This window comes from Arachis ipaensis, chromosome B6 (genome assembly GCF_059453495.1).
Source record: "Arachis ipaensis isolate K30076 ecotype BB chromosome B6, ASM5945349v1, whole genome shotgun sequence".
In the NCBI taxonomy this organism is placed as follows: domain Eukaryota; kingdom Viridiplantae; phylum Streptophyta; class Magnoliopsida; order Fabales; family Fabaceae; genus Arachis; species Arachis ipaensis.
The window spans coordinates 95,431,501-95,454,330 of NC_142441.1; positions in this window are offsets into that span (position 1 = coordinate 95,431,501).

Consider the following 22,830-nt stretch of genomic DNA (forward strand, 5'->3'; position numbering starts at 1 on the left):
ATTTACAAATAACTACCATGCAAAAAGTGTTTAAATGCAGAAACTATCCATGCAATGCAAATTATCCTAATTGACAAAAGAAAATTGAGATTTGGGTGTTGAAAAGAAGGGTTGTTACCTACAAAAATTGGTAAATGACCTCCCCACACTTAGAAAGTTGCACGATCCTCCGTCCTATCAATGATGAACAGAGTGGGTCCGGGAGTGTCACTTGCAATGGCCATAGGATGGTGAGACAATGACGTCTCCATGTTCACCTCTTGAATACTTCTTTGCCATGATCCGAAGTGGACTCTGGAGTGTCGGTTTCCGCCGTAGGTGGGTTGGTGCGACCAGTGAGCTTATGGTAAAGCTTATGGGTTGGCAATATCCACATGTGGGTTCTCGTCCTTCCATTTGGTTGCAATCATGGGACTTAGTTTGCTTCCCATGTGGAGGCAGCTTCCTCCGCCTCATCAAGGCGGTTAATCTGTTGTCGACCGCTTAAGAGGTGGGAATTGGCACTTGACTTTGAAGCTTGTTCTCTAGTGAGTGCCTTTATATATGTCCCTTTCATAGGTGTCTTCTTAGATGTCTTTTCTTTTCTTTTTCTGGTGGCCATCCTGAAAAGGAAGAAAACGAAGAAACATTAAGCATAGAGAGATAAACACCAGAGGTAATAAAATGCAAGTGAGGATTAATGCCACAAAAGAGTAAAGCATCTTGCATACATGGTAGCTACAACATGTAAGCAAGACAACAACATGATCATGGAGGCATATCACTAGCATGAGATGCAAGGGTGAAAGAAGCATGCAAGTATAAAGCATGAGAAGAATAAACTCAAGCATCGATAACACAATAATAAACACATGCAAGAATAGTGGAAATCATAAGAAAGCAATTGGCTCAACTAACTCCAAGACAATTAAGCATAGAATTTAGAGAAGGTGGGTGTTCATACCCTGGGTCGAGCTGTCCGACCCGGGGTGTTTAACGACAAGTCGACCGACCTTTTCAGGCCAGGACTATCCGACCTCTTCTTCAAGAGCTCGGTTAAATCACCAGGAAAAGCCTAAAAAGGGCCCAAACAGAGGAATGCGACCCGAATCCTAAGGTAGCCCAAGCCTATAGAGATAAGGGCGGTTCCCTTAAAGATAAGATAACTCCACTCAAAGATAAGATAAGATAACTATCTTATCCCCAGAAAAGATCACTCTACAACATTATAAATACGCTGGAGCACCCATGTATAACTCATACTCTGATTCTACTAAAAACCTGCTTAATACCCTTGCTAACTTAAGCATTGGAATCCCTTGCAGGTACCACCACCCTCCGGTGACGAAGGATCAGCATCACCAACAAGTCCAACAAGTCAGATGCGGCAGCTCCGGCCACCACCCACAAGTCGGACACATCAGCGCCAACCAGCACAGAAGATCTCGTCCGAGATCAACCTACAGTTTCAGGTAACCCCCGGAACATTGGCGCCGTTGCTGGGGATCTGGAAGTCATCCCATCATCATGGCAGACAACCATGACAACGACCATAATTCTGATTTAGAGAACAGAACACCACACAAGAACGTAGAGGTCATAATAGACGATACTTCTCAACCTAATACAGACAAAATTTCACCAAACACGGGAGCCATGGAGGCACTTCAGGATCGCCTAAAACAACTCAAAAAAGAGGTCGAGTATCAACGGGAAGCCGAAAGAGACCTACGAAGGGAAGCTAGGCGACGCCGCGAGTTAGAGGACAAGCTCCTAAAGCTCGAAGCCAATCTCAAGACCAAAACCACTCGATCCAGCCACGAAGATAGCTCCCGTAAGGAATAAGACCCATTCACCAAAGAGATTATGAAGACCAAAATCCCAAAGGACTTCAAACCTCCCGACATGACTCTATACGATAGAACAGCAGATCCCAGCCATCATCTCAGTAATTTCAGAAGTAGAATGTACCTCACTGACGCCTCAGACGTAGTCCGCTGTAAAGCCTTCCCAACTACCTTGACAAAAACAGCAATTAAATGGTTCGACAATCTTCCTCCTAGGTCTATCTCAAGCTTTGGCGACTTATTTCTAGCCAAATTCTCCATCTAGAAAGACAAAACTAAGCACGCCCCATGTCTACTAGGGATCAAGTAAGGAGATCGGGAAAGTCTCCGCAGCTACATGGAAAGATTCAACAAAGCATGTCTGGACATACAAAATCTGCCAACAGAAGCAGCCATTATGGGTCTCATCAATGGCTTACGAGAGGGACCTTTTAGTCACTCAATATCGAAAAAAGATCCCATATCCCTGAATGAAGTGCAAGAACGAGCAGAGAAATACATCAACATGGAGGAAAACTCTCGACTAAGAGAGACCTCAAAGTCCGGATTCTCCTACTCCTCCCGAGATAAGGACAAAGAGTCCAAGAAAAAAGAAGATCAACATGGAGAAAAGATCAAGAAATACCACAATTACACCCCTCTTCGGGTGTCTCTTGTAGATGTCTATCGAGAAGTATGCCATACTAAAAGGATACCCCCACCTTGCCCACTCAAAACTAAGAAATGAGGAGGGAATCAGACTGAATACTGTGAATACCATCGAATCTATGGACATTCTACCAACGAATGTTTCGATTTGAAGAATGTCATAGAAAAACTGGTGAGAGAGAGAAAACTAGATCGGTACTTAGCCAGCAGAGCAGATGAACCAAGAAAAAGAAGAAGGGACGAAGATGTCGGACGAACTGAATGACCACCTCGTACCCCGGAGAGACATGTCCACATGATACACAGAGGATTTGCGGGAGGAGGAGTCTCCAAATCATCTCGCAAAAGACATCTTAAAGAAGTATATCATGTTGAGGGAGGAGAAAAAGCACCCGACATCCCCACTATCACTTTTACTAAAGAGGACGCAGCTGGCATTATTTTGGGACATGATAATCCCATGGTCATCACTATCATATTGGCCAATGCTAATCTCCACCGCACACTGGTAGACCAGGGGAGCTCGGCTACATCTTGTTCAAAACCACCTTCGACAAACTCGGCTTAGAGGAAAAAGAACTCAGAGCATATCCGAACAGCCTATTCAGGCTGGGAGACACTCCAATCCAACCACTTGGATACATCTTACTACACACAATCTTTGGAGAAGGAAACCGGTCAAGGACACTCAAGATAGACTACATCGTGGTCAACGTGAGTTCAGCCTACAATGCCCTAATAGGTCAGACAACGTTAAATCAGCTTGGCGCATTAGTCTCGACTCCACATCTGTGCATGAAGTTCCCAACCACAAAAAGAATAGCGATGATAAAAGCAGACCAGAAGATGGTGCACCACTATTACAACGAAAGTCTAAACCTTAGAGGCAGAGGAAAAGAATTCCACACCATCGAACTCGGGGGAGTTCGAGAGCGGGAAGAACTTCGTCCACAACCCGAAGGCAAAATAGAAAAAGTCCAGATCGGAGATGTCCCAGATAAAACAACCAATATCGACACAATCCTAAAAGGAGATGTAAATGAGTCACTCATACAGTTCTTAAGAGATAATGTCAACCTCTTCACATGGAACGCCGCAGACATGCCTGGCATAGACCCTAAGTTAATGTGCCACAAGTTGGCAGTTTACCTAGGATCTCGGCCAGTACAGTAGAGATGCAGAAAGCTCGGACCAGAACGATCCCAAGCTGTGGAAGAGCAAGTACAAGCTCTACAGGAGGCAGGATTCATAAGAGAAGTTAAGTACCCACTATGGCTAGCCAACGTCGTCTTGGTGAAAAAATCAAATGGGAAGTGGCGAATGTGCACCGACTACATTGATCTCAACAAAGCCTGCCCAAAAGATCCTTATCCACTCCCAAGTATCGACGCTCTGGTGGATGCCTCCTCCGGATACAAATATCTCTCATTTATGGATGCCTATTCGGGATACAATCAAATCCCGATGTACCCACCTGACCAAGAAAAAACCTCATTGTTAACCCCGAAAGCAAACTACTGCTATATCGTCATGCCATTCGGACTCAAAAATGCAGGAGCCACTTATCAAAGATTAATGAATAAGGTCTTCGCAGACCACATCAGGAAAGTCATGAAAGTCTATGTAGATGACATGTTAACAAAGACACAAAGTGAAGAGTCGTTACTGTTTGACCTCACCCAAGTATTCGACACTATAAGAAGACATGGTATGCGACTTAACCCGGGAAAATGCACCTTCGCAGTTGAAGCTGGCAAATTTTTGGGTTTTATGCTCACACAAAGAGGAATTAAGGCAAATCCGGATAAATGCCAGGCCATACTCAACATGAAGAGTCCGACCAGCATTAAAGAGGTACAACAACTCAATGGAAGATTGGCAGCCTTGTCCAGATTTCTAGCTGGATCGGCAATAAGATCTCTCCCCTTCTACGCCATCCTAAGAAAGGGAAAGAGGTTAGAATGGACAACAGAGTGCGAGCACGAAGAATCTTGCAATGGGCAGTCTAGTTGTCCGAATTTGACCTCCAATATGAAGCTCGGATAGCCATCAAATCACAGTATCTGGCCGACTTCATTGCAGAGTTTATAGACACCCCGAAAATCCCTACAGAATGGAATCTCTATGTAGACGGTTCCTCAAACAAAATCGGAAGTAGTGCAGGCGTGATAATAGAAAGCGATTAGGGAACCCAAATCAAACTTTCCCTCAAATTTAAGTTCCCTGCTTCAAATAACCAGGCAGAATACGAGGCACTACTAGCTGGTTTGAAGCTAGCTAAAGAGGTTGGGGCTCAAAAGCTCATCATCTTTAGCGACTCACAAGTAGTCACATCACAAATAGCAGGGAGCTACCAAGCCAAGGATCCACCATGAAAAAGTACTCGGAAAAAACCAAGGAACAGCTCGAACAACTCGGGGAATATGAGGTCCGCCACATACCTCTGGAACAGAATGCTCGAGCTGATGCACTCTCAAAACTAGCCAGCACCAAACCAGGGGGCAACAATAGAAGCCTCATCTAAGAGATGCTGCAGAACCCGTCAATCTCGGAATAAGAAAAAGTCATAGCCATAACAGGTCTGGATCAAGGATGGATGACTCCCATAATTAACTACCTCAAAACAGAAACACTCCCTACAGATAAGAAGGAGGCAAAGAGGTTAAAACGGGAGGCACAATACTACACCATCATAAACAATACTCTATACAAGAGAGGGATTTCAACACCACTATTAAAATGTGTGCCGACTTCCAACACAAATGAAGTTTTAGAAGAAGTACACAGTGGCATCTGTAGCAATCATCTCAAAGCACAGGATCTTACCAAAAAAGTGCTCCGGGCCGGATTCTATTGGCCGACTTGACAAAAAGAAGTAACATAATTCGTAAAGACATGTCCACCATGTCAGAAACATGCCAACTTTCACATCGCCCCACCAGAGGAGCTCATCAACATAACCTCACCCTGGCCATTCGCAAAATGGGGACTCGATCTTCTCGGTCCCTTCCTTCAAGGATCGGGACAAGTCAAATTCCTCATCGTGGGGGTAGACTATTTCACAAAATGGATTGAGGTGGAACCCCTAGCTAATGTCACTGCTCAAAGAAGTCAAAAATTCCTATATAGAAATATTGTCACAAGGTTTGGGGTCCCATACTCCATCACCACAGACAATGACACTCAATTTACAGATGCAGGCTTCAGAAAATTGGTGGCGGATCTGAACATAAAACACCAATTCACATCCGTAGAACACCCTCAGGCCAACGGACAAGCAGAAGCTGCTAACAAAGTCATATTAGCCGGGTTAAAATGGAGATTACAGGATGCAAAGGGAGCCTGGGCTGAAGAGCTCCCACAAGTCCTATGGGCATATCGGACAACTCCACACTCCACCACAAGGGAATCACCTTTCCGATTATCTTACGGAATTAAGATCCCAGTGGAGGTCGAAGAAGGATCGCGCAGAGTGATCCACTACAGTGAAGAAGCCAACTCCCAACTTCAAAGGGAAGAACTTGACCTACTTCCAGAAATCCGAGAAAGAGCTCGAATCAGGGAAGAGGCATTAAAACGTCGAATGGCTTCAATATACAATCAAAAGGTAGTGCCGCGAGGTTTTGCCGAGAATGACCTCGTCCTAATCCAAAATGACATCAGAACAAATCGACCAGGAGAAGGAAAGCTGACAGCAAACTGGAAAGGACCCTACCGAGTCATAGAAGTACTTGAAACGGGCTACTACAGGCTGTCCGAACTCGAAAGGCGAGAGCTGCCAAGGTCATGGCACGCCTGCAACCTAAGAAGGTATTATAGTTAAAGGTAATAAAGATCTTAGGACAAGGTGCACTCTTTTTCTTGAAAAGGTTTTTTAATGAGGCACCAAGCTAAGATCTACAAATTGCCCGACTTAGAGGGGTAAACACCCACATGTATATATTTGCATATTTTCTATTTCGAATAAAGTTTTTCAGATTTTCTACAAATCCTCTTTATCAAGATGCATTAATCTGAAACACAAAACATTCATCGCCCGATTATAAAGCTACAGATCGGCAGAAAGTGAAAATCAAATTCTTTGCTCGATCACAATAAAGACCAACGAAGATGAAAACCAAATTCATCAAAAGGTCGACCAAACGGGGATCAAATCAAATTTCTACAAAATCGGCAAAGATGAAAAGGTGACAAAAACAGAATAATGCAAGAAGTTATCGAAAGTGATCCATAGAAAGGACCTGACGAGGTCTTAATAAAAATGGGTTGTTAAAAATAACTTAAAGACAGGCCAACGTAAAGAAGTCAGACCAGTCGACCATAATAACCAAAGTTATAAAAAGTAAATCCCTGGAAAGAGGTCTGGCCAGCCCTAAAAAAGAAGATTACTAGAAATAACTTAAAATGGACCGACATAATGAAGTCGACCCAGACCAAAAGTTAAGAAAAAGTAATCCATAAAAGAGACCTGACCAAGGTCCAAGAAAATGGATTACTAGAAATAACTAAGAAGGGACCGACATGATGAAGTCAGCCCAAACCAAAACTTATTAAAAAGTAATCCATAAAAGAGACCTGACCAAGGTCCAAGAAAATGGATTACTAGAAATAACTTAGAAGGGACCGACATGATGAAGTCGGCCTAAACCAAAAGTTATAATCCATAGGAAGAGATCTGCCAAGGTCCAAGCAGAAGGGATTACTAGAAATAGCTTCAAAACATGACCAAGTTTAAGAAGTCGGACAACAGAAAGTAGGCACCATAAGGGACCCAAGTCGGACCTAGAAAGCAATGACCTCAAGAAAATCAAATTACAGGCACCGTATCAGAGAATACAAAGAAGACTAGTTGCACGAAGCTAGCCTCAACTAAAATAGAAAATAAAACACAAAAGGCAATCAAAAGAGATTGGACAACAAGGCTCTAACACTCCCAATATTCCAGAAGGTGTCAAAAAGGTGCAGACAAGCATATCACAAAAGAAACAAGGTTGTTATAATAACAAAACTCAAAAGGCCACCTGAAGTCGACCCCAAGAGCCTGAGAAACTACTTTGTTTTTCCAAAAATAAAGTTGCTAACAGAAAAGCAACCAAAGTATCCAGAAGTCAAGACTACAAATTACAAAAAAGAGTTCAAAGCCCACAGGTCGGGCTATACACAAATGCATAAAAAATAATTAGAGAGAATCCAAAGACTTCCGAGTAGCAGCATCCCGAGGTGAAGGAGGACGAGTCTGAAGAGGTACTGCATCTACCATCCCATCATCCCGGTTCATGATCCGGACATCGTGATCAGACTCAGGCTGACCAACCTCAGCTGCCAGAGTTGAAGAAGGCGGGGCAACGGAGACTTTGGCGGAAGGTACGGAAGGAGGGTCGACATCATCATCATCAGGGTCATCAGGGACAATCTTACCATCTTTTACAACGTTATCTAAGCTAAAAAGAGTAAGGTCAAGCTCAGGCGCAAGAACTCAAACTTGATCCTTCAAATTCTCATAAGCAGCATTTACACTGCCTACAAGATGACCCTGAAGCTTGGCGTAGTCAGCTCGGGCAGACTCCAAATCCTCCCTAAGACCTATCATCTCCCTATAAGTCGTGACATAGCTCTCCTTATGCTTCAACGCCATATCTTCAGACAACTTGGCAGAAGCCGCCAAGGCAATAGCCCGAGTCTTCTCACCCTCCAACTCTTTCTCCAATTTGGCCACTTTCACCTTGAGTTCCTCTTTCAAACCCTTGATCCTGTCATATTCCAACTTGGCCTCCTCCATAAAAGCCTTCGTTGCATGAACTGGGACATCCTGGGCAGTCCGAAGCAATGCTGCCCCCATGTGTGCCATTTTTATACCACTCCGAGTAATGAAGTCCAAATGACGAAGGATAAACATGTCATCAGTAGGAACAACATCATATGGAGTAATTTGTTGATCAACAAAACCAACAGCGTTGAAGTCGGGAGCATCCAGGTTAAAAGGTTCCATAGTCCTCGGCCTTTTTCGAGAGAGGGCCGGCAGAAAGAGAAGAGGTAGCAGTAAAAGTCTGAGGGGGATCAACTAAGTGAACTTGAGGAATAAGAATCATCTTCCTCAGCCCAGCAGTATTCAAGACAGGCTTCTTGGAAGGAATCTGGGAAGATCCTTCTCTAGCAACTTTGGGCGAGATGAGCTGAGCTGCTGTAGCCTTTCTTGCCTTCTTAAAGGCCTTCATGGATTCATTATTTTTTACCATCTCTAAAAAACACAGAAAAACAAGTTACAAAGCTGAAAAAAGCAAAACACAAAAAAGAAAGTACAAACAGAGCCAAAGAAGTCGGTCACTACCCAGCTCAGCTCGGATGAGAGAGGGGTCCCCCAAAAATCTCTTTGTATCGAGATGGGGAGGTTCCCCCCAAATATCTTCTAACACAGTCACAAAGGCTTGCTCAACCTCATCAAGCATCTCCCATGAGTATCGAGACACCACAACATTTCTTCGCCAACACAAAGGGAAGGCAGGTTCACCATTCGACTCCAGAAAAAACGGTCGAGCTCCCTCAACAGCTCAGACCTTAAAAAAGTCATTCTTAAAATCCTTAAAGGACTCATCATACATAGCAAAAACTTTATGCCCTTGGGTAGATCGAAAGGAAATCCAAGAAGCTTTTTTTTTTAAGAAATCCCAGGCTTAGTAAAAACAAAAAGATACAGAAAGAGAGTCTGAGAAGGTTTAACGTCTAGCTCTTGGCAAAGCAATTGAAAGATCTTGATAAAACCCTAGGAGTTCGGATGAAGCTGGGATGGAGCTACGTTACACGACCACAACAAGTCGGTCTCAAAGGAGGAAAAAGGAAGGGTGATGTTCATTTGACTGAAAAAGTAATCGGAGGCATAAAAGAAGGGGCGTTCCTCCTGGGTCAGAGCTGGAAAGCAAACCCTTTCATCAGAATCAGGTGCTACCAATTCATAGTTGTTCTCCTGATCTCTACTACTACAGATTCGATGATGTTTTCTAAGCTTCGTATAGAATTCAGAATTAACTACAGAAACACACATCAGGACGAGGGAGTCCAGCCAGTCGGACATACCCTCAGGAACCTTAGAAGACGTCTCGACAATATTTTTACGAGAAGACATGGTTAACTACTCCTACAGCCAGAAAAAGAAGATGGATTACTAACTAAAACAGCTCGGGCAAAAAGAAATCATCTTGGACAAAACATGACTCAAGCATACAAATAGTAAAAGAAAAACCCCAGGACATACACCAAGGTCCAGGGGCATCCTTTGGAGGCAGGAACAGAGTAAGGACCCAGAAAAAAGTCTACAAAGCTACACCTCAACAAAACTCTCAGCAAAGAAAAAGAGTGCCCTTCCAACAAGCAACGACACGAGAAGAAAATCAAAGCAGGTTACTAGAAAATCGTTATCTTCTACAAAGTTCATCAAACAAAGAAAACTACCAACTCGGTGAAAGTCATCCAAGGAGCAAATCTTTTTTAAAGAAAGAAATAGTAGTTCATAAACCCTCAAAATTAAAAGTACGATCAGAAAAGCAGTGACAACATGCGAAGCCCTAAAAGCATCAAAATACCAAAAAATTCCACCTAGGAGCATGCATAAAGTCGAAAGAAAACCAGAAACATGCATTACAGTGACAACCACGAATGGTAACACGAAAAGGTTCAAGCTTTCCAAACAAAAACTAAAGACTTTACCAAGAATAGAACAATGTGAGCACAAGGAAAGAACACGAAAAAAGTAAAAGAAAAACCAACCTGGAAGAGGAGGAAAGTGCTGAAGAAGATGAAGACGAAGAGACGAAATCAGGAATTGCCTTCGAAGTGCCAAACAACCACCAAGACCGTCACAGAGAACGCAAGTCCCAGACAAGCCAAAACGAAAGAATAGAAAGAAAAGGGGGAAGTTACAGCAAGCAAGAAAACAGAGAAGAGAAAACCATTTTGCTGTGAATTCAAAATGAAAGTGGGAGGCAAAAGAAACGGAGCATTAAAAGAATTAATGGGTTATTAAAACCCTCGCACATCCCAAAGCAAAAGGGACGCGCTCTTTCAAAGGAGGAAGGAAAAAGAAAAACGTTTTGCATTCAGAGGAATCTCTACAAAAAAAAATCGACAATGCTCGAGCTCGACTTCTCCAGAGAATGATCAAAATCCTAAAACTAGGGACTCGACCTCAAGAGGAAGATCGCGCTCGAGCAGGGGCACTGTTCATACCCTGGGTCGAGCTGTCCGACCTGGGGTGTTTAATGACAAGTCGACCGACCTCTTCAGACCAGGACTATCCGACCTCTTCTTCAAGAGCTCGGCCAAATCACCAGGAAAGCCCAAAAAGGGCCTAAACAGAGGAACGCGACCCGAATCTTAAGGCAGCCCAAGCCTATAGAGATAAGGGCAGTTCTCTTAAAGATAAGATAACTCCACTCAAAGATAAGATAAAATAAGTATCTTATCCCCAGAAACGATCACTCTACAACATTATAAATATGTTGGAGCACCCAGGTATAACTCATACTCTGATTCTACTAAAAACCTGCTTAATACCCTTGCTAACTTAAGCATCGGAGTCCCTTGCAGGTACCGCCACCCTCCGGTGATGAAGGATCAGCATCACCAACAAGTCCAACAAGTCGGACACATCAGCGCCAACTAGCACAGAAGATCTCGTCCGAGATCGACCTACAGTTTCAGGTAACCCCGGAACAGTGGGATTAGAGAGCATTGAACCACTAATTCTTGCACGATGCTATAAGCATAGTTATTGAGAATTTGATGATGAAAAATCATGGAAATGAAGCTCAATGAACATGGCGTGCAAGTGTTATGAAAAAGAGGCGCTAAGTTGAAAGAAAAGGTAAAAAATGAACCAAAGTGTCATTGGCCCCTTTTTCACAAACACTTGGTGTGCAAAGTGTAAATAACAAGCAAGTTTGGAATTCTAAGTATGTGATATACCCAAAATAGAATGCCAATCATCAAAGCAACACCCACATAGCACAAACAAACCAAGAAATGACAAAACAATCCACCAACTCAAAATATAAAATGAAATGAACACCCATGCAAGAATATAAGAAGAAGGAAAAGAAACAAAAGTGAGCTACAAACAACAAAATTAAAATGCAACTAAGAACAAAGAGAGTAGAGTAATTAAATGCAACAATAAAGCAAAATTTTAAAAAGCAAAAGAGAAAGAAGAGAAATGAGACCTTGAAAGGAGGAAGAAAGTGAGGTTGAATGTAAATGAGAGCAGGAGAAGAAGAATGGGAGGAAGAGAGGAGAGAGAAGATGTGGGACTGCCGAAAGTAGTGGTCGCCAGTGGTTGAGGTTGCCGACGGTTGTGGGCGTAGAAGAGGTGGTAAGGAGAAGGAAGAAGAAAGGAAGAAAGAGTAGAATAAAGAAAATAAAATGGGGGGCGAAACAGGGCAGTGATGAGCGGATAATTTATACGCTTTTTGGCATTGTTTTTAGTATGTTTTTAGTAGAATCTGATGACTTTTAGGGATGTTTTCATTAGTTTTTATGTTAAATTCACATTTCTAGACTTTACTATGAGTTTGTGTATTTTTCTGTGATTTCAGGTATTTTCTGGCTGAAATTGAGGGACTTGAGCAAAAATCAGATTCAGAGGTTGAAGAAGGACTGCTGATGCTGTTGGATTCTGACCTTCCTGCACTCAAAGTGGATTTTCTGGACCTACAAAACTCAAAATGGCGCTCTTCCAATTGCTTTGGAAAGTAGACATCCAGGGCTTTCCAGCAATATATAATAGTTCATACTTTGCTCAAGTTTAGACGACACAAACTGGCGTTCAACGCCAGCTCTCTGCCCAATTCTGGCGTCCAGCGCCAAAAACAAGTTGCAAAGTGGAGTTCAACGCCCAAACTGGCACAAAAGCTGCCGTTCAACTCCAGAAAGAGCCTCTGCACGTGGAACATTCAAGCTCAGCCCAAGCACACACCAAGTGGGCCCCGGAAGTGGATTTATGCATCAATTACTTACTTCTGTAAACCCTAGTAGCTAGTTTATTATAAATAGGACTTTTTACTATTGTATTAGACATCTTATGATCTTGGAACATCTTTTGATCATTTTTAGATCTCTAGACCTCCATGGGAGGCTGGCCACTCCGCCATGCTTACCCTATATTCACTTATGTATTTTTAACGGTAGAGTTTCTGCACTCCATAGATTAAGGTGTGGAGCTCTGCTGTTCCTCAAAGATTAATGCAAAGTACTACTGTTTTCTATTCAATTCATCTTATTTCGCTTCTAAGATATTCATTCGCACTTCAACCTGAATGTGATGAACGTGACAATCATCATCATTCCCTATGAACGCGTGCCTGACAACCACTTCCGTTCTACATTAGATTGAATGAGTATCTCTTAGATCTCTTAATCAGAATCTTCGTGGTATAAGCTAGATTGATGGCGGCATTCATGAGAGTCTGGAAAGTCTAAACCTTGTCCGTGGTATTCCGAGTAGGACTCTGGGATTGAATGACTGTGACGAACTTCAAACTCGCAAGTGCTGGGCGTAGTGACAGACGCAAAAGGATAGTAAATTCTATTCCAGTATGATCGAGAACCTCAAAAATGATTAGCCATGCAGTGACAGCGCATCGGACCATTTTCACAGAGAGGAATAGGATGCAACCATCGACAAGGGTGATGCCTCCAGACGATTAGTCGTGCTGTGACAGAGCATTTGGACCATTTTCCCGAGAGGATTGAAAGTAGCCATTGGCACCGGTGACATCCTTACAAAAAGCCAGCGATAGAAAGGAGTAAGACTGATTGGATGAAGACAGCAGGAAAGCTGAGGTTCAGAGGAACGAAAGCATCTCTATGCGCTTATCTGAAATTCTCACCAATGATTTACATAAGTATTTCTATCCTTGTTATATTATCCTTTTTTGAAAACTCCATAATTATTTTATATCCGCCGGACTGAGATTTACAAGGTGACCATAGCTTGCTTCATACCAACAATCTCCGTAGGATCGACCCTTACTCACGTAAGGTTTATTACTTGGATGACCCAGTGCACTTGTTGGTTAGTTGTATCGAAGTTGTGACAAATTATGAATTGAGATTAGAGCACCAAGCCTTTGGAGCCATTACCAGAGATCACAATTTCGTGCACCAGGCAGCGCGGAGGGTAAGTTGCGTCGGACCTGCGGTGCGCGCGCTTCATCCACGCGTACGCGTGGGAAGCAGGAAATGGGGTATGATGCGTGAGCATCGTCCACACCCACGCGTGGCTAGCAGAAAAGAGAGGGGCCACGTATGCGTCATTCACGCGTACACGTCGGGCTAAATCGTGGTCTTCGCACAAAAGCAGCACAACTCTGGCATAACTCTCTAGTTTTTGTACCAGGAGTTCCAACATCGGCTTACGATGCTTGCGCATCGTCCACGCTCGCGCGTGGATGTGCGAAAAAATCAGGGACGCATACGCGTCACTGACGCGCACGCGTGGGAGGGATTGTGCTCCTAGCACCCCACCCGCACAGTTCCATCACAACTCTCGAGTTTTGTACCAGGAGTTGCAGCAATGAGTTTCGTGCGTACGCGTCGTCCACGCTTACGCGTGGAACGCCCTTTTGTTTTTTTTTTTTTTCAAAAACATGAGGGAAGACAATTATAGCACAATCTTGGCATTCATACAAGCTACAGACTTCAAAAACACTTAAAATTTCATGCAATAATCAAAATCAAGTATTTTTCTTCAACATTGCCAATTTAACCAAATCAAGATCAATGAAATCCTCATGAAGACTCTAACAAACTCAACAAAATCAAACAAAATCATACACACTTAAACAAACTCAACAAAATCAAACAAAGACTCTAAAACTACATGCAAGAAACTATATACAAGGAGGATCATACCATGGTGGGGTGTCTCCCACCTATCATTTTTCTTTAACGTCCTTAAGTTGGACGGTCATGGGCTTGCGATCACCTCTTTGGAACATCCTCAATGATATCCATCTTGTCCTTCTTGTTGGCCTTGGTAAGAGTGTTCTTCAAGGGAAGATGCTTCCACTTGCCAATCAAACCATGATTGGGTGCCTTGTTTCCGTGAGAATGTGGAAGTTGTGGATCCTCTCCCTTTTCCTTGCTAAGTCCTCTTATGCCCAAGTTTCTATTGACACTTATCTCACCATCACTCTCAAAGTATTCTTCAATTACATCATCCTCAACGATGTCACAACTGAAAATTGAATGGACCTCTAGAGGTTGCCTCATGATTTCCTCCAATTTGAACTTTACCACCTTCCCTTTGGCTTCAAAGGAGTAATCTCCCGAAAATACATCTAATTTAAACCAGGATGTCTTCAAGAATGGCCTCCCAAGTAAGATGGAGGATGGCCTATCTAAATCAATGGGAGGTGTCTCTAGGATATGGAAATCCACTGGAAAGATTAAGTCCTGAATTCTCACCAACACATTCTCAACAATACCCACAACTGAAATTATACTCTTGTCCGCAAGCACAAACCTAGCCTCGGATCGCCTCAACGGTGCAAGGTTCAACTTCTCATAAATCGAGAGTGGCATAATGCTCACACACGACCCTAGGTCGCACATGCAATCCTTAAGTTGAATCTCACCAATTATACAAGATACCAAGCAAGGACCGAGATCACTATATTTTTCAGGAAAATCATCCATCACAGAAGAAACAGAATTACCTAATTGATTCATCCCTAGCCCACCAATCTTCTCTTTGTGAGTGCACACATCCTTAAAAAATTTAGCATATTTGGGACTTGATGTATTGCATCAAAGAGTTGAATAGTTACCTCCACATTCTTAAAGATTTGCACTATGTTGGGATCAAGCTCTTCATGCTTCTTGGCCTTCTGGGCTATCGTAGGGAAAGGTATAGGAATTTGTTCCTCTAAATTGTTCTTCCTCTTCGGTTCCTTAGCCCTCGATTGTTCTTCTTCTTCCTTTGCAACTTCTTCCTCCTTTTCATCTTTATCTATCTCTATTGTTTCACCAACTTCTACATTAGGAACATCCTTCACCGACTTGATGGGCTTGGGTTCAACTTCCTCAAGTGTCATACCGCAAGAGTGTAATCCCCTTGGACTTGATGGCATTGGTCAGTGTAGTGTGAGGTACTAGAGAATAAACCACACACTCTAGGAGGTCCCTTGACAAGTGAATTTTTAGTGGTTTAGAATTTCACAAATAAATTCTCGTTGCATGTATAGTTTCTAATCCAACAAACAATCCTTTCATACAAAAATTTGGTTGTCACAAGTAACAAACCCCTAAAAATAATAACCGAAGTATTCAAACCTCAGGCCGTCTCTCAAGGAATTACAGGAAAGTGTTTTTACTATTGGTTGTGGAAAAGTATCTTTTTTTTGGGTTTTTTGAAATAAGGAACAAGGAAAGTAAATGACAAGAAATTAAATTAATAACTAAGAAAACTCTTGGCAAGATATGAGAATTAGAAGTCCTATCCTAGTTGCCCTTATCAATTGTGATAAGAATTGTCCATTGCTCCCACTTAGTTAACCTCTAACTATGAAGGAAAGTCAAGTGGATGAATTAATTTGATTCCTCAAGTCCTAGTCAACTCCTAAAGAAAGACTAGCTTTAGAGGGATTCAAATCAACTAGCAACTTTCAATTATCAATCAACAAAAGAGTTTGATAACTCAAGAGTCTCCAATTACTCTACCAAAGCCAAGAGGAGAAAAATCTAATTTAAAACCCTACCAAGCATTTTATCAAACACTTGGAAGGCACAACATAAAAGCATAGAAAAGCAATAAGAGATAATAAAATCCAAACAACCAATTGAAAGCATCAATGATAACAAATAATGGAAGAAGCAATAAACATGAAATACCTCAAATAGAATTAAATAGAAAATCAAATCTAACATGAGAATTCATAAACTAAAGTAGCAACACAAAGTAATCAAAAAGGTAAATAAATAAACTAGAATGCTAAGACAAATAAAAGTAGAAGAGAAATTAAATTAAACTAAGATAGAAATCTGAAATTGAAAATAGCTAAACCTAAGAATCCTAAAACCTAGAGAGAGGAGAGAGCCTCTCTCTATAGAAAACTACATCTAAAACCTAAAATTATGTGAATGAATGTTGTATGAATGAATGAATGATTCCCCCACTCTGCAGCCTCTAATTTGTGTTTTTCGGGCTTGGAACTGGGCAAAAAGGAGCCCAGAAATCGCCCTCAATAATTTCTGATACGTCCAACACGTGGCTCTGTCACGCGTACGCGTCGCCCACGCGTACGCGTTGCTGAACTTTCGCAAGGTCACGCGTGCGCGTGATCCATGTGTGCGTGTCGTCTAACTGCATGGCAACTATGACAAATTACATATCATTTTGAAGCCCCAGATGTTAGCTTTCCAACGCAACTAAAACCGCCTCATTCGGACCTTTATAGCTCAAGTTATGATCGATGTAGTACGAAGAGGTCAGGCTTGACAGCTTAGCAATTCCTTCAATTTCTTGTATCCCTTCCACTTTTGCATGCTTCCTTTCCATCCTCTAAGCCATTCCTACCCTATAATCCCTAAAAATACTTAACAAACGTATCACGGCATCGAATGGTAATAAGAGAGGATTAATAATTAAAAATTTTAAGGACAAAGAAGCATGTTTTCAATCAAAGCACAGAATTAAGAAGGAAAATGTAAAACATGCAATTTTTATGCATAAGTGTGAGAATAATGGATGAAATCCACTTAATTTAGCATAAAATATACCACAAAATAGTGGTGCATCAAATCTCCCCACACTTAAATATTAGCATGTCCTCATGCTATGCTTAAGAGAAGCTATGAAAGAGTGAAGAGAAATGGTAAAACTTATGCAATGCAACCTATCTATATGAATGCAACTAAATGCAAAAATACTTCTACCTATTTGGTTAAAAGTAAAATTCTCCAAGAAAACATAAATCAGATTCCACTAATTCAAATTACACAATAAGAGACAAGTAAACTTGTAAGAAGATAGCTCATGAAAGCCGGGAACACAAAATCAAGCATTGAACCCTCACTGGAAGTGTATATGCACTCTAATCGCTCAAGTGTCTAAGGTTAATTCACTCTAATCTCCTCTAGTCTTGCTTTCTAAAACTTTGTTCTTCATCTAACCAATCAACAAATATTTAATGTACAAATGCAAACATCATGAGGGCTTTTTAAGGTTGTAATGGGGCTAAGGTAAGGGTGAGGATACATGTATGGCCAAGTGAGTTATACTTTGAATCTTTGACTAACCTAAATTCTCACCTAACACATACACATACTCTATATAATTCTAAAATCATGCCTAGCTACCCAAAATCTCACTTTTGCATATTTCACATACTCATGCATCAATTTTTAATTCCATCACATGTGCATTGATCTTTTTATTGAACTTAGTATTGGGGTGATTTTATACCCTATTCATTTTTTTTCTTTTCCTTTCTTTTTTTTTATCATAAATGAAAATATAATATATCAATGCATATGGTTTTTCTGATTTCACATGAGTAAGCACCCAAATTTCCAATATTTGTTAGTAAAAACACAACACATTCTCATCAACCCAAGTTCCCACATTTCCTCACACTTAATTGACACATACTATCTTAAGCTAACCAAAATTCAAATCGGGTAATTAATTGTTTTCCGCTTAAGGCTAGTAATGTGGTAATACAAAGAACAAATGGGGATTAAAAAGGCTCAAAGTGGAAAACAAAGGTAAATAAAATGGTGGGCTATTTGGGATAAGTGAGCTAATAACAAATGATGGCCTTAATCATATGTATGCATGAATATACACTAAACAATGGACATATAGAATGGAACAAACCATAGACTTCAATCATAGAGAAGAAAACACACAAGAATAAAAATCATGGTTAAATAATGTAACCATATAATCAAGCTCAAAATCTCACAGGTTGTGTGTTCTTAGCTATAAACCATGTTCCAAATTACAATCTTCAAATAAGTTTAACAAAAAAATTTTAATTTAAATTAGTGAAATGCTATAAAAAGGGTCTTGAAAAAGAACTTATCACTCCAACCAAGTAGTGGTAGAAGAACATGCACAAAATCAAACAAACATGCAATCAAACATGCAAATGCAACAACTAATTTAATAAAGAAAATTAAACATTGGTGTTGAAATACGAAATATCTAACCTACAGAAGTCGGTATCGACCTCCCTACACTTAAAGATTGCACCGTCCTCGGTGCATGCTAAGATGTGCAAGTGGACGGGCTGCTACAACTGATGCTGTTCTCCAAAGATTGTGCAAATGGACTTGTCTGTCGCCCCATTGAAACGTCTTCCGGTTCCCTTCCTGGTGGCCATCCTGAAAGAAGAGAAAAGGGAAGAAAGGTAACCCAAAAACAAAGATAGAAAACAAATAAAATATGGTTGGGTTAATGCCAAATAATGAGAGTCTCAATTACATGGTAGCTACAACATGCAAGTGAGAAAATAGTAGAAGCAAATGGAATATCAATAGTGCAAGAATTGCAATAATGGGGGAGAAAAAATGGGTAATGAAAGACAATATAAATTCATGTCAATGAAAAAGGAATACAAGTATCATAAAAGATTAGCATTGACTTAAATAATATCACCCAATCAGAATAAAACAGATCACTAGGCACCAAAATAATGCATGAAATATGCAACAGTTGAGTAAGAGAATTGAACACCAAAGAAAAATAGCAAATTTAGAAGAGAACATAAAAAATGCACAAATTTAAAATGTAATGAATAAAAGTATGCAAATGCAATAAGAAAAATAGAATGAAAGAGAATAAGGATGAGAAGTTAAAGAAATGAAGAAGAAGAAAGTTAGGAAGGAGGAAGAAAGAATAAGAAAGGAGAGAAGGAAGAAGTAAGAAATGAAAAATAGGGCACGCCGCGTGCGCGTGCATCACGCGTACGTGTGCAAACTGAAATGGCCATGCGACGCGTAAGCGTCACCCACGCGTACGTGATACAATTATTGTTGTCGGTCTAGATTTTCTTCTTAAAGAAAGGAATTACTTCGTTGTAAGCATAGCTCCAAACCAACAAATAACTCTCACATCAAATTAAAATATGGTTTTGTAACATGTACAAACCCCAATGAAAATTAACCGAAGTATTTAGACTCTGGGTCGTCTCACAAGGAATTGCAATGAAGTGGTCAATTATTGGCTATGAAGGTTCAAAGGGTTTGATTTGGTAAAAGGACAAGAAATAAATGACAAGAAAAGTAAATCAAGCAAGTATTTAAAGACGACAAGTAAATAAGAGAAAGCAAGTAATAAAGAGAGAGACATTCATGGTAAGGATTGAGAATATAGGCTTTCTATCCTAGTCATGCAATGACTAATTCATCTTATTTAGTTAACTCTAACAAACGGAAGAAGGTATCATGTCATCTTCACATAGGGAGAATGTCAAACAAGACTAATTAATCATGTTACAATAATAAACAAGAATTTATCTCATTACGTCATCCTCGAAGATGGAAGAAGGTATCATATCATCTTCACACTCGAAGAAAGTCTAACAAGACAAGCTAATCTCAATCCAAAGGTCCTAATCAACCCACTAAGTGAATTAGCAAGAGATTAGAGTTAATGGAAACAATATTAGCTAACAACTTTAGATCACCAACATGGGTTGGGTTTTCATGACTCAAGATTGCCTAATTACTCTTTCCAAGCCAAGAATGCTCAAGATCTACTCTAAAGCCCAACCAAGCATTTTATCAAACACTTGGTGGGTGTACAAGAAAAGCATAATAAATATGCCAGAATAATAAATCTACCAACTACCAGTAGCAAGGAAAGTAAATTCACAACTCAATTCATCAATAAAAAGAAACATCAACATCAAATTGCATTAAATGTAAACCAAATCCAACATGAGTATTCATAAACATGAAAGAAGCATAAAAGTAAAATTAACACTACAAACCATGAGAATGAAATAGTAGAAGCAAGAAATCATAAAGGAAACAAGATGAAAACATGAAATTGGACTTAGATCTAGAAGAGATTAACCTAACCTAACCTAATTCTAGAGAGAAGAGGGAGCTTCTCTTTCTAGAAACTACTCTACATGATGATAACACTTCAAACAATTTCTCCCCCTTTTCCCAAGCTTGAATTCTACATGAAATAGCATTAGAAATGAGTTGGATTGGGCCCAAAATGCTCTACAAATCGCTAGCCACGAGTTGTTTTTAGTAAATCACGTGCACCAATTAGTGTGCATGCGTATAGTGCGCGTGCGCATCCTTAGACGTCAAGAAAGTATAGAAAATTTTATATCATTTTGAAGCCCCAAATGTTAGCTTTCCAATGCAACTAAAACCGCCTTATTTGGACCTCTGTAGCTCAAGTTATGGTCGATTGAGTGCGAAGAGGTCAGGCTTGACAGCTTTGCGGTTCCTTCATTTCTTCATGAGTTCTCCCACTTTGCATGCTTCTCTCCTCACTTCTTCCATCCAATACTTGCCTTATGAACCTAAAATCGCTCAACAAACATATCAAGGCATCGAATGGAACTAAGGTGAGTTAAAATCACCAATTTAAGGGCCTAAAAAGCATGTTTTCATATTTAAGCACAAATCAAGGGAGAATTGCAAAACTATGCTATTTCATTGAATAAATGTGGAAAAAGGTGATAAAATCCCCTAAAATAAGCACAAGATAAACCATGAAATCGGGGTTTATCAAATCTCCCCACACTTAAACTAAGCATGTCCTCATGCTAAAATCAAGAAAAAAGCAAAGTGGTATCAACATTTATTCAATGCAAACTAACTAAATGCAATCTATCTACATGAATGCATCCACTTGGTCAAAACAAGTCAACTTCCAAGAAAACATATTCAAGTACAAGGGCTAAAGCCATAGCAGTCAAATCAAACCCACAATTGAATTGAATTATTAAAAATATTTTACAAACTTGCAAGAAAAGAGATGATCATGGATGGAAACATGTAATTGAGCAATCAAATCCTCACCGGATGTGTATCCGCTCTAGTCACTCAAGTGTATGGGGTTGATTCACTTAATCCTCCCCTAATCATGTTTTCCAAGATTTGTTTTTCATCTAACAATCAACAATTATTTCATGCATGCATACAAATATCATGAGGACTTCCCATAGGTTGTAATGGGGTTAGGGTCAAGGTAGGATGCATATGGTCAAGTGAGCTTGAAATTCGAATCTTTGATTAACTTAAACTTCCCACCTAACCTATGACAACCTATACAATTCTAAACAAACTTAACTACCAATTCTTCACTTTTTCACACACTCATGCATTCTCTTTCGATCACCACACATATGCATTAATTTTTATTAAACCTTGACTTTGGGGCATTTTTGTCCCCTTTTTATTGCAATTCTTTTTCTTTCTTTTTCTATTTCTATTATTATTATTATTTTTATTTATTATTATTATTATTATTATTATTATTATTTTTATTATTATTTTTTTCATTAAATTTTTTTTCAAACTAAAATATATAAAAGAACATCAATGCATATGGTTTACACATGATTAATATATGAGTATGTACCTAATTCCCAAGATTCTCAACACAACTACAAAAACACACTTTTATCTCTACCCAATGTACCCAACTTTTCCAAAATCTAGTAATGAGCACTCTCACTAGCCTAAGCTAATCAAAGATCCAAACAAGGGACATTTATTATTTTTTCACTTAGGCTTGTAATGTGCTTCAATTAAGAATAAGTGGGTTAAGCATAGGCTCAAATTGGTTAACAATAGAAGATAAAAGGTAGGCTATTTGGGTAAGTGAGCTATTTGAACAATGGCCTCAATCATATAAATGCATGTATACACAAAATAAAGAATAAAAAAAATCAAGGATTACAATCATAGGAAGAGAATAATGCACACAAGAATGAAAGTAAGTAGTTATGTATGATGTAACAACACAATTAGGCTCAAATCTCACATGCTTGTGTTCTTAGCTCAAAACATGATCCACGAAGTACATAATTCAAGCAAGTTCTAAAAAAAAATTTTTTTTTTCAATCAATAGGGGTTCCCTATAGATAAAATCCTTGGAAAATATCATGATTTTGACTAAGCTTAATATATACATATGCAATGCAACCAAAAATCCTAAAAGACCTAAAAATGAAATGCAAAAGTGTTGGGATTAGAAACTTGTCACCCAAAAATGCCGAGCGGTCGGACGACCTCTTTCCACACTTAAAAGTTTGCACCGTCCTCGGTGCATCCAAAGATGAGCAAGGGGGTACGGCGACTTTCCTAGTTGCTACCTTCAACTGGTAGGTCA